General features: G+C 40.4%; 1 pseudogene; it reads left to right on the plus strand.

Moving 5' to 3' along the window:
* LOC120575077 overlaps nucleotides 1–15093 on the plus strand; it is a 30910-nt pseudogene extending 15817 nt beyond the window's left edge.
* Nucleotides 15094–15181: the final 88 nt, after the last annotated feature.

Genomic DNA, 15181 nt, shown 5'->3' on the forward strand with positions numbered 1-15181 from the left:
TGCCTAATATAAACCAATACGTTTTATTATTCATGCAGATACCAAACTGCATTAAAATGTGCCTGATACAGACTGAATGAATGAATGAGGAAATGAGTTTCTTGAAGAAAACCTGCTCCCGACCAGGTTAGGTTCACAGGCTCAGTTACCGTAGTAACGGACTCTGAGGTGAAGTTACCTCTCTTTCTGAAACAGAAAACCCAGAGTTTCCCTCATCTCAGGGTTAACCAACTCAGAGTTTTCACTAAACCTGCTTTCTGGAACGGGTCCCGGTGACCCGAAGGGCAACACTGTCCTCGTATCACTAACCTCACCCATCGTGGACATGCTCTACATCCCAGCACATTATTTGTTTGTGTGGCATTATGTTTTTTTGCAAACGGAAATTTTCTTACAACATTGGTGATGCGGATCATATTAGTAAAGCCACTGTATGCAGAGCCGTCAGAAGAGTGTGACTCGCTCTGAAAAGTTTTTTATTTTTAAATCTGGTCACACCATCAAATATTTGCCTTTACAATACATAACGACATCTTCTTGCATGTTACAGCCCTCACCTACATGTCTCTGTCATTATAATGTATCTGTCCTCACTTTGTCTGTTTATTTGTGTCCACCTCTCAGTCTGACCAAGTCTATCACTTACAGTATATTTGTACATAGTCCACATTGATCCCAGAGGCTAACGCAGAGCATCACTGGATCATTCGAGGATACAATTGTACTTTTGTTCAAAAGCAACAAGAAATGCATTAACTTTTTGTGTGAAAAACACCTATAGCTTTGAGTGTACACAGTGTTTTAAGAAATAAAAAAAAAAAGTAAAGAAAAAACAGAACTATAAAACTTCAATGTTTCATTCTGGCCTAAATGTTATATTGTGGTGATATTGTGTCCCTTCTAACCCTGGAAAAATTCCCTCCATAATTCTTTTTTAATCCAACACTGAAATGTATAAAATATAAAGAACACAGGATGTTAGCTAATCCAATCTTGTTTTTTATTTTGATGTTGTGCAATATGTTTTTCTCATGTAACTCTGCAGTAGAGGAGTTGGAGGAGAATTCAGCTGAAATCAAGGTAAAGATGAGATTGTTTCACCTTCATTAGTGATCATCATTATAGAGCAGCATCTGTTTTCTAAAACTAACTCTATTTTCTGAGCTTAGTCAGATCAGATTTGAAGTCTTACACCTGAATTAACACTTCTTCACAGACAAAGATTGAAACTGTGCAAATAATTTGACCTTGTTTTTATTTTTTGTAGTCTTTTACTGAATTGGTGCATCACTGTGTGATATTGATTTGAGTGTTGTACATTTATCTTGTTGCTGTTTTCTTGTCTCACTTACTAATGAAGACATTCTTAATCTCAGATGCTCTAACCAGGTGAACTAAAGGTTAAATGAAATGATCTGTTTTCTTAGTGTGATCCAGTGAATGAACCTGGTGAAGGTGAACACTCGGAGAAGAATGATGACAACACAGGAGGAGAGTCGGAAATCACATCTGTACCATCTGCAAACAATGAGAAAGGTAATGGTTTATAAAAAAATATAATTGTACAAGTCAATAAAATAGGGAACTAACTAATTAAGCTAATCTGATATTTTCTGGCTTTGACCCTTCAACAGGAGAGGCTGACGAAGTGTCAGGTTCGGGGAACAGAACTCAGGCGCAGACTGGAGTAGGTGGTAAAATATCTTATTTTATCGAAGCTGTGAGTGCGGGCTGGCAGAAGGGGGGCTGGATCCGAAGATGGCTGGGCTGGCTGATGTGGTGCTTGGCTGCGTTCCTCAGTGCGGCTGCAGACTTGATGTTCCAGTGCGCGGCGTGGCTATTGGCAGCAGAGGATTCTGAAGGTGGGTTATTTCTGAGAACAGAGATCTTCCAGTTAGTAACATCAAGGAACGAAGCAGACAGTTAACGAGAAATTAGACTTGATATAAATCTTGAAGGCTGATGAATAAGCATGCTAGTGGTAAGCAACAATCCAGCAGGGAGAGGAAAGTCAGACTGGTATTTGAAGGCTGATGATGAGCAGGATGAGTTGCAGGTGTGCTGATTGGGATTGGTGCCAGGCAGAGATGGCAAAAGTACTCACTTCCCGTACTCAAGTAGAAGTACAGATACTTGTGTTAAAAAATACTCTGGTAAAAGTAGAAGTACTGATTTAACTTATTTACTTAAGTAAAAGTAACAAAGTACAGGCTTTGAAATGTACTTAAAGTATAAAAGTAAAAGTAGCCTTGCGAATGACAACCACTTTTTATGCAAAGCTACCTGGACCACACACGTTACTAGAGTGCAAGATGAGAAACTTCAGTGGACATAAAAACCAGGCTCTTTATATGCCATTGTCTACATTTTAAATGGATGTCTGCCAATAGGCTTAAAACATCACATATGTGATTATTGTGACAGAGACTGGGACTCCAGCTTAATAAGATTCTGACTGAGTAGCAAGATATGAATTCAGTTGTGATTCTGTGATAATTCACAGATCCAGTTTCTCTTTTTAATCTTCCCCTTAACATTCGAAGGAATCTACATGTATGTGTGTGTGCACAGATATAGAAAGAAAATAAAGGATACAATATGAATTACTAAGCATAGATTAATTAAGAAGTTCCCCATACTTTTAGAGTTACAGCACATTGGCCAGGAGTCATACTTGATGCCTCCTAGCCTATCTCAAACATCTCTCTCAGATAAGGCCAGATGGGATGATTGGGAATGTCTTGCTGCTTGTCTGCCTAATCTCTGTTTTCTTCATTTTCAAATCGCAAATGAATGCAGAATGCCGCGAGTCTGTCGAGTCGTCTTGTAGGCTAGTGGTGCGTTACATCAGAGACTATTTAGAAGAGACATGCCACTTCCTCAATCCTCAATACAACTATCTAAGGAAAATCCGTAACGGCAAAGATGGCGGTTGTATGCACATGTCCCGCTCCTCCCGCTGGAAAGCCAATCATCTGCTTTTTAACAGTCAAGCCGGGAAACATTTAAGCCTATCCTCTGGTTCCACTGACGCATGCGACAGTTAAGGTTTTGCGACAGCGAGTTGTGGCCAAGGGGGTAAGCTTCGCTTCAGAACGCGAACCTCCGATGGCGCCATTTTGTTGCTACAAAGGTATCACCTCTTGTTAGCATTCCACTGACCGCCATTTTGTTTTTACGTCACTTGACTGTGAATAACTTTACATCTGAAGCGTTTAAAGACTATTTGTCCGTTGTTTAATTCTAAAGAAACACGACAATGTATAAAAGGCTCCATTACCTTGTACCTCACGTTATGGCTCCGTAGCAGACGCTTTTGGAAAAATACGCTAACGATTGTGTCATAACCACGAGACTTACTGTCACACAGTAGAGGAATTACTGTACAGTACAGGAGAAGCTCGCAGGCAGTTTCGACTTACATTAGCTGTTTAGGTTTAATTACGAATGTTAACTAGCATGTTAGTGATCAGTAATTAGCCTGTGCTTATGTTATCTCCTTACATATACCTACGCTCTCCGTCTCTGTAAGATTGGGAATGATTGAGATTTCTCTTGGCACAGCTACCAGAACACTTACAACTTTCAGACACGTTGCTCACGTCACATTTACGTTGTCTCTGTCAGTTGGAGGCTGCGCAGTAAAGGAAGAGATCACCGGAAAAGAGCTTCTAATAGCCTTCACTGGTCTCCGTCCAGAGCAACGGGATCCATTATATTATATATTGGTCCATTATATACTGTCTATGGTTGTGGCGTCTCACGCAGCCTTCACACTGGCAGTTGAAATCAGCTCCGATACGGCTTCGAAACGGCCGGAAGTCATTAATTTCCTCTGGAGATTCGCAGACCGCATGCAAATGGGTCCGAACGAGTGCGGTGCGAAAAAAAAACCGTGTCAGTTGGTCTTCCGGATGAGTTAAAAAAAATTGAACTCTTGCAAAAAGCTACGGACGGTTCCTATCCGACGGAAGTTAGCGTTGCCATGGTACTGATAGACAAACCTGCTAATGCTAATTGGTTAGCTAGCAACAGACGTCTAACTATTGACATTATACCGCTATATCACATTTAACCGACCTGACATGTCAACGTCCTGGGCAACTTTACTCCACGCAGCAGCCTTTCTATTTATAGCTGTATAAGAGAGGTCAGAGAGAATCGGACATTCAGGCACTTATCAGTCCTTCTAGTTGTTCTGCCATTTTTGTAAATCGCTTCCAAAGCTTTTCAACGGTGTAGTACGACGTCCGCTACTACTCAACTGCCAGTGTGAAGGCGGCGTCAGACGGGTGTGTGCAAGATCAGATGGAATCCACATTACGGATGATAACAACGCCAAGGCACCGGAGCACAACACGGTTCTGAGACGCAGGTAGCGCAGTTGCTTTTCACCAACTGCAAGAGCCAGGCGGACACAATGACAACACCGGCATTCTGGATAGAGACGTAAATGAAGTTGGTGTCGTGAACCCTTGCGCATGCGTAGTAACAGTATAACCTGTGGGGAAAAAGGCGTTTTAAACCTTATTTTGAGGCTAAGTCATCAAACTTTTTCAGCGATTTTTATCATATTCTACTGCTGTTTCTATACACATACACCCGATGACCAGTGAAAGTGCAGTTCTGACTCTCTGCCCATTCATTTAGATAGGAGCCTGGTCTTGTTAGTCCGAAATAGCTGCCCGGAGGCGTTGCCAAGATGGCGGCCGAGTGGCATGACTTGCCTAAAAGGACTTTGGTTACATGCAACCAAGGGGGTAAGCTTCGCTTCAGAACGCGAACCTCCGATGGCGCCATTTTGTTGCTACAAAGGGATCACCTCTTGTTAGCATTCCACTGACCGCCATTTTGTTTTTACGTCACTTGACTGCGAATAACTTTACATCTGAAGCGTTTAAAGACTCTATTTGTCCGTTGTTTAATTCTAAAGAAACACGACAATGTATAAAAGGCTCCATTACCTTGTACCTCACGTTATGGCTCCGTAGCAGACGCTTTTGTAAAAATACGCTAACGATTGTGTCATAACTAAGTGACTTACTGTCGCACAGTAGAGGAATTACCGTATAGTACAGGAGAAGCTCACAGGCAGTTTCGACTTACATTAGCTGTTTAGGTTTAATTACAAATGTTAACTAGCATGTTAGTTAGCAATAATTAGCCTGTGCTTATGTTATCTCCTTACATATACCTACGCTCTCCGTCTCTGTAAGATTGGGAATGATTGAGATTTCTCTCGGCACAGCTACCAGAACACTTACAACTTTCAGACACGTTGCTCACGTCACATTTACGTTGTCTCTGTCAGTTGGAGGCTGCGCAGTAAAGGAAGAGATCACCGGAAAAGTGCTTCTAATAGTCTTCACTGGTCTCCGTCCAGAGCAACGGGGTATATTGGTCCATTAATATATATGTCAATGCATGCAACGTACAGTTTCCCATCCAATTAGATTGAATTCGGTATTGATGATGCGAAAAATAATAACCGTAACTCCAGTGAAATTATTTGAAACTTGTTAGTGAGGACTAGATTAGGACTGTAATCTGATGCTGGTTTCCAACTTCGCCCCCCCCAGGTGGGTCTGTTAAAACACGGACGGAGACAACTCTTTTGATGCTTCATTACAATCAAGCAACGTGAAACTTAGCTAACAGGTGAAGAACACAAACAACAAATTCACTAGCTAACTTACTTTAAATGTGCAAGAACTATAGGCTAATAATACAACAGGAACTGACAACATAAGTTATAAGACTTACAGTTCTCAAGGACGCACACACACGATCTATCTGATTATCCTCTGGACAGCAGTCTCTTTTTCTTTTCTCTCACTGTTTTCTGTGCGGCGCACGCGCCCGCTCGCGGTGTGAGGCGCGTGTCCGCGCTATTCTCCGACATTACGACCTCTTGTACAAAACTAAAGTAACGAGCCAATTTTTTAAATGTAAGGAGTAGAAAGTACCGATATTCATGTTAAAATGTAAGGAGTAAAAGTAAAAATCGCCACAAAAAGAAATAGTAAAGTAAAGTAGAAATATCTGAAAAATCTACTTAAAGGGAAACTTCACCGATTAGCATTAAGCTTTGTATCAGTAGAACCCCGGTAGTATTTTTGAATGACCATGCTTTCCTCCCTCATGTCCCCCTGAGAGGGGAGATGTCTGTAGTGAGGGTCTGGAAAAAAGCCTCAGATGACGCAAAATGACGATTTTTGCGTCATCTGAGGCTTTTTTGCCCAGAGGCAAAAGACTACAGCCTGTATTCATTGTGTATTAGGAGCCACTTCCGCATAGCCCAAAGGGGGTTGGACCGTCGGCTTTTTCCGGAGATTGCTGAGGAAAAAACGAGTTTCAGCCATCTTGAATCCTCGCTTAGCTTCTCAGAAACTGTTCATCCCGATGGAAATTTTGGGACGCAAGCTTTATTTTGAAAAGTAGACGGGACGGCATGATATGGGACGCATGGCTGCAGCCATACAGTCTTGGAAACAACAATTATGTTCATTCAACCCCATCCGTCTCGTTATTGTGGCGTTTCATTTCCCCGTTGTTGTGTGCCCCTGCGGCCGGGGATCGTGTCCTGCGAGTGGCGGCCCGCGAGTGCCGGACCGCGAGTGATACATTTCCCCCATGTTGTGTCCCCCAGAGCAGGTTCGAAAAGCGTGACCTGTACACAAATTTATGAATCAAAATAACGTGACTATTACACGACTTGGCGTGAGACCGGGTTCGTTGCCATGCATAGCAGAGCGTTGCCATGGACACAGTTCTGTTTACTCTGGAGCTATCAATCAATCCGCTGAAAGAAGTGAGGATAATGTATCAGCTGTGGCCAAAAAAGCATGTTTTAAATGTGTAACAACACTTGAGCCACGGTGAAACGTTTTTTTGTGTATATGGTTGAAATGACGATAAAACAAACTTGTTGAGTTGATCGTCTCACTGTCTGTCTGTAAAGGGCAGGCGTGGCTTGGGAGTGGCCTCATACAGCAGCAAAGCAAGTGCATTCTGGGATTTGGTGTCTTTCATCCATATGAGCCAAAAACACATTTTCTGTCTTATCTTGGCCTAGAAGGCACCGATTTCAATTTTCTTTTCACATTTCTACTACATAAGTGACCCCATTTAAAGATATATTCAGCTTTCCAGCTGTGAAATTTCCCTTTTAAGTAGGCTACAGTAACGAAGTATTTGTACTTCATTACTTCCCATCTCTGGTGCCAGGTGTGGGTAGAGTCAGCTGGGGGGTGTGTCCACACACTATGGAACATGCAGGTGGAAACAGAAACACAGACAGACAGAATAAAAACTAAAACACAAAAAACACACGGCAGGCACAACAAAATGAAGAAATAATCCAAGACACATTCACACACACACCAGACTGTCACCGTGCAGAAGTCACGGTAGGCGGGGGTGTGAAATGAAGTTAAAAATGTCAGCAATGAAAGCAGCAGTAAGATGACTGAGGGGTCGATGGAGAAGAGTGACGCAGTGAAGAACACAAGTCCAACCTCTCAGACTGTTTCAACAGCATTACCTTGTCTTTTATTGTTGCCATGGATTTCTGCCAAATCTGCAAAACTAAAGTAAAAAATAAACACACTAACGCCCTATCTTGCACCCGGTGCAGCGCGGCAAGTGTCTTTGCTAGTTTAAGACAAACGTAGTTGTCAGTTTCATGCGCCCATGTTGTTTAAAAAGCAAATGCACCTTTGCCCATCTGTGCGCCCATTGGCGTGCTGGTCTTACAGGGAGGTGTGTTCAGGTGAATTCTCAGCGTATTGCTGTCTTGAGGCAGCGGGAAGTGATTGCGCCATTGACCAATGTCGTGGAAGTTTCCTCTGAAACAGGGGAAAGAGTTTTCAGAGTTTAGTAAATTGAAACAAATAAGACAGACTGAAACTAAGACCAAATTGGGTTTTTGTATTTTATTAAAAAAACATATATATATATATATATATATATATATATATATATATATATATATATATATATATTTGCAAATAGGAGCAACATGATTTCACAAAAGGCCGCAGCCCAGTGTGTAGTCAGTGTCTCAAATGAGTGAACAAGAACACCAGGCTTATATGCATCTTCAGGGTGACTGCACATACGCACTTGGATTATGACGCTACAATTTTGACAGGCAATCTGATACACATGAAGACAATCAGAGGAATACAAGAGACATCTTGGAGTCATTTCGCCTCCTCCTCCCTGTACGACGTTCACCCCCCAGTTACATCTTAACTGGCATGGGAAAACACAATGAGAGTTTTAGGGTGACCTTGTCCCTTTATCTGTTCAGGCTAACAGTGCTCACACAATGTTCCAGACTGCATGTCTCACAAAGTTAAAATATAAATCTGCATGTGGGAAATGAGATAAACTCTGTCAGCATTTGTGAGAGAATTAAAGTACGAATTAAACATAAAAATATAAGGAATTGTGCTTAAATTTAATTTTGCCATTACACCAACAAAAACCTCGTCTAAAGTCAATAGCGCAGCATTTCATTGTTATTTTAACAGAGAATTAGTAAAATGCAAAAGATTACAAGTAAAAAGATTACAAATAAAAAGATTACAAATAAAAAGATTACGGTGCCAATCCACCATCATAATAGCAATGCGCCAAGGTACAAATGTGCATGGCTTTTAAAGGGAATGGGAGATGACACTCTGGTTTATTGCATGTTACGCCCAAAACACACCTATGAATTAATGAAGACACTAAGTACAACCCTTTTGAACCATGCGCCCGGCACACAGACCCTTTTTCCGCTGTTAAACTAGCAAAAGTGGATTTGGACACGCCCTAAATGCACCTGCGCCATGTGCTTCACCCACGTGCACTTACATTGTTAAGGGCCAACTATCTGTAATTGATGAAGAGGAGATGCATCTTGCTGAACAGTTAACTTTTTCAATACACAATTCATTATGGCAAAATAAATCTCAACTATAATATGCTAAACCTGGAATAGTGCACTGACCAAATTATGTATTTTATGCTTTATTTGTTCATCCTTTAGAGGAGGTTAACTTTAGGTTGGAAACCACTGGATTCTAACTGTGTATAAAGTAATGAAAACTAGCTCCACCTCAAGCAGCTTCAACAAGAAAATGTCTCTTCTATATTGATGTATCAGTATTAACAATATAATAGTGACATTTATAATACTATATCAATCACAGGGGGCATTTGTCTGCAGGACAAGTAGGCAGTGAAAATTACTATTAGAAATTGCTCTGACCCTTTTCTAATGCTGTTCATGATTTTGCTGCAGGTCGCTCAGATATAGATATAAGTGGAAACAAGGAGGTAAGAGTACTTCATTTACTAAATCTTAAGACTATTCACTGTATATCCCGTTGTATTGTATGTTCATATTTATCATAGAGTACATGTTTATTTACTTATTTGCAGCAGTCAGTGGAGATGTCTGAAGAGATCAACAAGAAAAAACAATATCAAAGAGAAACACTGTTTGCCAGACTTCACCTTCAAGACAAATATCAACAGAAGTTGACACCAGCAGATTTTCTTAAAATAGGTCCAACTGTGAAACAGGACCATGACACATCTGAGAAAGATCTAGCTCATACTTTTCTTCAGAAGTTAATGATGTTAGACTACAGAGCCAGATATATTCCTGTAAGACAAGACAGTCCTGAGGTGAGACATTTAAAGTCTGATCCAGTGTCTGACACTGTTGAGACAGACAATGACTTAGATTTAGATGATCTTTTAAGCACCTCTGCAGACTGTGATCAATCAAATCAGACTCATGTGCATCCAATGGATGTTCAAATGGCAGTATTTCACTGCTCAGACAGCTTTTTTAAGCAGAACATGATTACAAAGCTATCACAATGTCAGTACGCCTTACCGTTGCTTGTTCCTGACCCAGTCACAATGGATATTGACTGTCCTCTGTGGACATTCAGACAAATAAGAAAAAGCTGGAAGATAACCAAAATCAAAGATAATTCAAACATTGTCACCATGAAGAGTTTGCCCATCTGCAAAGCTGAGACACCCATGGTGTCATTTCTCCGCCTGGGTTCACTATCTCTGTCTAAATCTCAGCTGATGAACACTTTGATCAACGACCGTCACAACACCTTCTTCCACAGAAACTGTCCAGGTAGCACCAAGTCTCGTCATCTGATGGATGGTGTGGCAGAGATTGCCTGGTACTGCCCTTCTGGAAAACCCAATGATGCCTTCACTGACTGCATTGCCTTCTGTAATCTTCATGGTGATGCTCTGTCGATTGAAAAACAGCGTGACATACTGATGGAAAAATCTTCAATCAATGTAGTTTTTGTACCAACTCTGGAAAAAGGTGACAAAGCTTCTGCAGTTATCTCAGCCCTTTACAGGTCTCAGAAGCCTCTCATTTGTCTAATGGTTGATGATGATTGTGGTGCTGTTGAGACAAAAATGGGAAAATACAAAATTGGTCTAAAGGACAGAAGCCAGTCAGATGTTTCTAAAGAGCTAAAAAAAATAATAGGAGACATTTTGTCTGGACCCCATGCATCCTTCCAGCTTGAAACCATGGCTGAGGTCTCTGGAATCAGAGTGGATGAAGATGACAAAGTCTGCCAAAAAGGGAAATCTGATGCAATGAAAATTGTGAACTTGCTTCAGGGGATGGAAGTTTCAAAGATCAAAGATGAATTTCTCCCTTGTCAAGGCCAACTGTGGCATAAGTGGTGCAGAATAAACAAAGAACTGTATCACCTCAAAGGACACATTGAGAAGGAGAAATGTCAAAAGCAACAGGAACTGGAGCAAATACGACGAGATCAATGCACTGCTTCTTGTAGTGAACCGATGAAGTTGTTCATTGAAAGCCTCTCATCCTTGCCATCAACAGACAAGGAGTATTTCCTGAAGTGGACTCAGATCTTAATAGATGCCCTCTCCACAGATGATCTTACTTCAATTCTCCAAAGCTATGATGAAAAGTGGTCTGAGGTCTTGGCTTTGAAGAAGAAGCATGACAAATCTGATCTGTTGAAAAGAAAGCAAACTGAGCTTGATCAAATATCAACAAAACTACAGTCAGCAACTTTTGGCTTGGAGCACATCTTTAGAGAAATGGGACAGATCTATGATGCACATGCATCTCTGCAGGAACAAACAAAGAGGGGACAGCCTGACTGGTCTAAATACCCTGAGCTGGCTGCAGAGCTGATGATATCAGGACACCCAATGGAGCTGATGGATGGTGATGCAGGTCATGTGCCTTTGACTTGGATCTCTAGTCTTTTAGATGAAGTCATCAAGAAACTGGGCGACAAGAGAGTTTTTGTTTTGTCTGTTTTAGGCGTACAAAGCAGTGGAAAATCAACAATGCTGAATGCCATGTTTGGGTTACAGTTTGCAGTGAGTGCTGGCAGGTGCACCAAGGGTGCCTTCATGCAGCTGGTCAAAGTGTCAGAGGAGATCAAGAAAGACTTTCAGTTTGACTATGTTCTGGTGGTGGACACTGAAGGACTGCGTGCTCTTGAGTTGGAAGGTAACGCCACTCTTCACCACGACAATGAACTGGCAACATTTGTTGTTGGTCTGGGAAACATGACACTGATCAACATCTTTGGAGAGAATCCAGCTGAGATGCAAGATGTTCTGCAGATTGTTGTTCAGGTGTTCATGAGGATGAAGAAAGTTAAACTTTCTCCAAGTTGTGTGTTTGTTCACCAGAATGTTACAGATATTGCAGCTGCAGAGAAAAACTTGGATGGAAAGAGACGGCTGCAAGAAAAACTGGACCAGATGGCCAAACTAGCAGCCAAAGAAGAAGTCTGTGATGCTGAGTGTTTCAGTGACGTCATTGCTTTTGATGTGCAGAAAGATGTGAAATACTTTGCCCAACTATGGGAGGGAAGTCCACCTATGGCTCCTCCAAATCCAGGTTACAGTGAGAGCATCCAAGAGCTGAAGACCTTCATCCTCTCTAAAGCTTCACAGTCTGCTGGGATTACTCTCTCACAATTCAAAAGCAAAATTCATGACCTGTGGAACGCCCTGATGAACGAAAACTTTGTTTTCAGTTTCAAAAACCCACTTGAAATTGCAGTGTACAGAAAACTTGAGGACCAGCTCAAATATCTTAATAAAGAAATGAACAAAACCTATGAAGAAATCAAAAAAGCAATGACAACATACTTTGATGATGACAAAGACAAAGAAATGTTGGTTCAGTGGCGAGGACAATTTGAAACCAAAATCAAGGAGTTTCATGATGAACAAGTGAGAGGAGTTAAAAGAAAACTAAATGAAGTCATCCAGCAGAAGAATGCTCGTAGAAAGCTGGATGATAAGAAGACAGAGTTTGAGAACAAGCTGCTACAAAAGAGCAAAGAGCTCGCTCATCAGTTAAAGGACAAGGCAAAAGATGAAGAGGAACTCAAGAAGCACTTCAACTCTGTCTGGAGTGGCTTGGTTAGGGAACTAACTGCAGATATAAAACCTATTGAGGACATCAACTATGAAAAAGATCAGTCAACTATTCTTCAGGAGCTCGGTTTTGAATGGCGTCTTATAGCTGAATCTGAAAGCAGTGAAAAATACAAAAACATATCAGAAGTTGGTGATTACAGTAATTATGTATCACATTCAAACAAAATAGAAAAATATTACTTTAAGTGGACCGGTCAGTGTGTACAGCAATTGATCAGATCCCTCATTGACGATGTTGAAAAACAGTCGCTTGATGCAATTAAGAGCAAACCTGTCGCTACCAGAGGCTACAGTCCAATTTACTTGCAAGAAGTGGCCAACAGTGTGAATAAAAAGGTGACAGAATTTGAATCAAAGAGGAACTATGCTCTAAAGAAGGAGTTTACAGTTGATCTCATACTGTATGTGTTTCACAGAGCAGAGAGTTGGCTTTCAGAGTCCCACAAGAAATTCAAAGGAAACAATGATGCACTCAGTTACGTAGAAAGCCAGAAAATGCAATATTACAACATTTTCAGAAGCTTCTGCAAAGGAAACTCATCTGCTGTTGTGCTTGGAGAACTGATGTGTGAAAAACTGAAGGTTTCCATTGTTGAGGCTGTCTGTAACAAGACTGCCATGGATCTTGCTGAAAAAATGGGGTGTATTTTTAGAGAATTGTGGGGGAAAAGGTTTGTGATAAAATTTATAAAAGTAAAAGGGTGGGAAAAAAAAAAATGGGGGGGGGGTTTTACCCCCCACCCCCACACCCCCAAAAAAAAAAAAAACCTTTATAAAAGAGGAAATAAAGAAATACATCTTCAGAGACAATAAAGATAAAGCACGAAATATACTCAAGAAAAATGTTGAAGACATTAAAACACTTGTGAGTCAAGCTTTATTTGATGCTACAGAGAAAGTCAAAACGCAGAGAGGAGACCCAGACATGTGGGTGAAGGAATTTTCAAGTTTACTAAAAAAGGAGCTAACATTTGAAACCATCTGTTGTCAAAACTTCAGTGACATAAAGAAGTTTGACTTTCTTAAAGAAGAGACAGAGAAAGGCCTTGTATCTGTCATAGAGGAAGTGAGCAGCCTCTCACTGGATAAGATGAAGGAATTCAGGATGAAGCCTGATCAAATCCTCATCGATCAGCTGTGTAACTGTTGCTGGGTAACGTGTCCATTCTGTGCAGCTGTTTGTACCAACACATTGGAAGATCACAGTCCTGATGACCACAGCGTGCCCTTTCATCGATCTGCTGCAGTCAATGGTTTCACTACAGAAACACAGAGATACTGGATGTTAATTTCTGCACAACAGATGTTGCGAGTGATGGACGTTTTTACCCTGATGAAGATCCAGAAAAGCACATTCCCTTTAAACAGTACCGAACTGCTGGCCCACGGTTTGCTAACTGGAGAATCACCCCTGATGAGTCTAAGATGAAATATTGGACATGGTTTGTGTGTCGATTTCAGAAGGAACTGGAAGATCACTATCAATTAAAATTCCAGGGCCGTGGTGAAATTCCCAGTGAGTGGAAAACACACTCTAAGGAAGAAGCTATTAAAAGTCTGGATGACATGTACAACCTGTGAGTGAGCCAACACAACAACAACACTGCTGAAAGTCATAATGATACTTGTTTTCCAACACATCCTCATACCTAAACGACAAAATAAGTAAATTAAGTTTTCCAAAGACTCTCAGAACAACATATATACGACTCTTCTATTTCCTGTCGCACGGTGGCTGTTTTTGACATATGACAATAACACTGACTGTAAATATAAGTTGTTATTGCATTTCTTATTAAATACATTAAAATGTATGTTTTGAAGTTCAATGAACAGGCAAATAGATGTGAGAAGCATATATTGTCAAGAATTATCAACTGCAATTACTAATGCAAAAAAGTAATGGAAAACATATTTCTTTGTTAACCTTAATAATTTCAAAATAATTACATCTGAAAATCATTTTAAACAAGTATTGTCTTGTCGGTTTGTATGTTTGCATGTTGTACATCTTGTTATGAAAATCGCTGTGTTTAAATGTTTATGTGCTTGAAGCTGCGAAATGCGAAAACATAATGAAGTATAACCTGAGACTGCTAAACCGTAATCATATCAAGTAAGGATAAAGGCCTGGATAAGTATTAGGCATCTGTTGATAAGCATGTTTGTAACAATAATGATATTCAAGTCTAATTTGCAATGTAACTACTTCTTCAGTTTCATGCTTCCTCCCCGGGTGTACATGGAGGCTCGTTTGCTCTTCGTCTCACCCTAACTAGATGCAACAGGTTCTCTGTTTACCACAACAGTCTCTGCATTTCACAATTAATTATGTTGAACATTTCGAACAGAACTGATGAAGAATGCTTTGTTTCTTAAGTATTTGAAGTGTTAATATGTATTATGTTTAACTCATTTCAACCAATCTGTTATTTTGTCCATACGTTTAACTCATTTAATTAAATGTTGTATCCACACATTGTTTTTTATTTAGAATCTTTCAGTCATTACTATTCTGAATCCAAATGTGATGTAAACAATGTAAGAATGTAAGTCATTGAGAAGAATATTTTTTAGCTGTTATGTTATAATAAAAGTAATTACTTCATATCTACTGAAAGACCAGATTTCTTAGTTTTTCTAAAATGACCTTAGTGAATTTATTTTCATAGTCAAGGTTTTTTTTATAGTATCAGGG

Source organism: Perca fluviatilis, chromosome 15 (assembly GCF_010015445.1).
Source record: "Perca fluviatilis chromosome 15, GENO_Pfluv_1.0, whole genome shotgun sequence".
Taxonomy (NCBI): domain Eukaryota; kingdom Metazoa; phylum Chordata; class Actinopteri; order Perciformes; family Percidae; genus Perca; species Perca fluviatilis.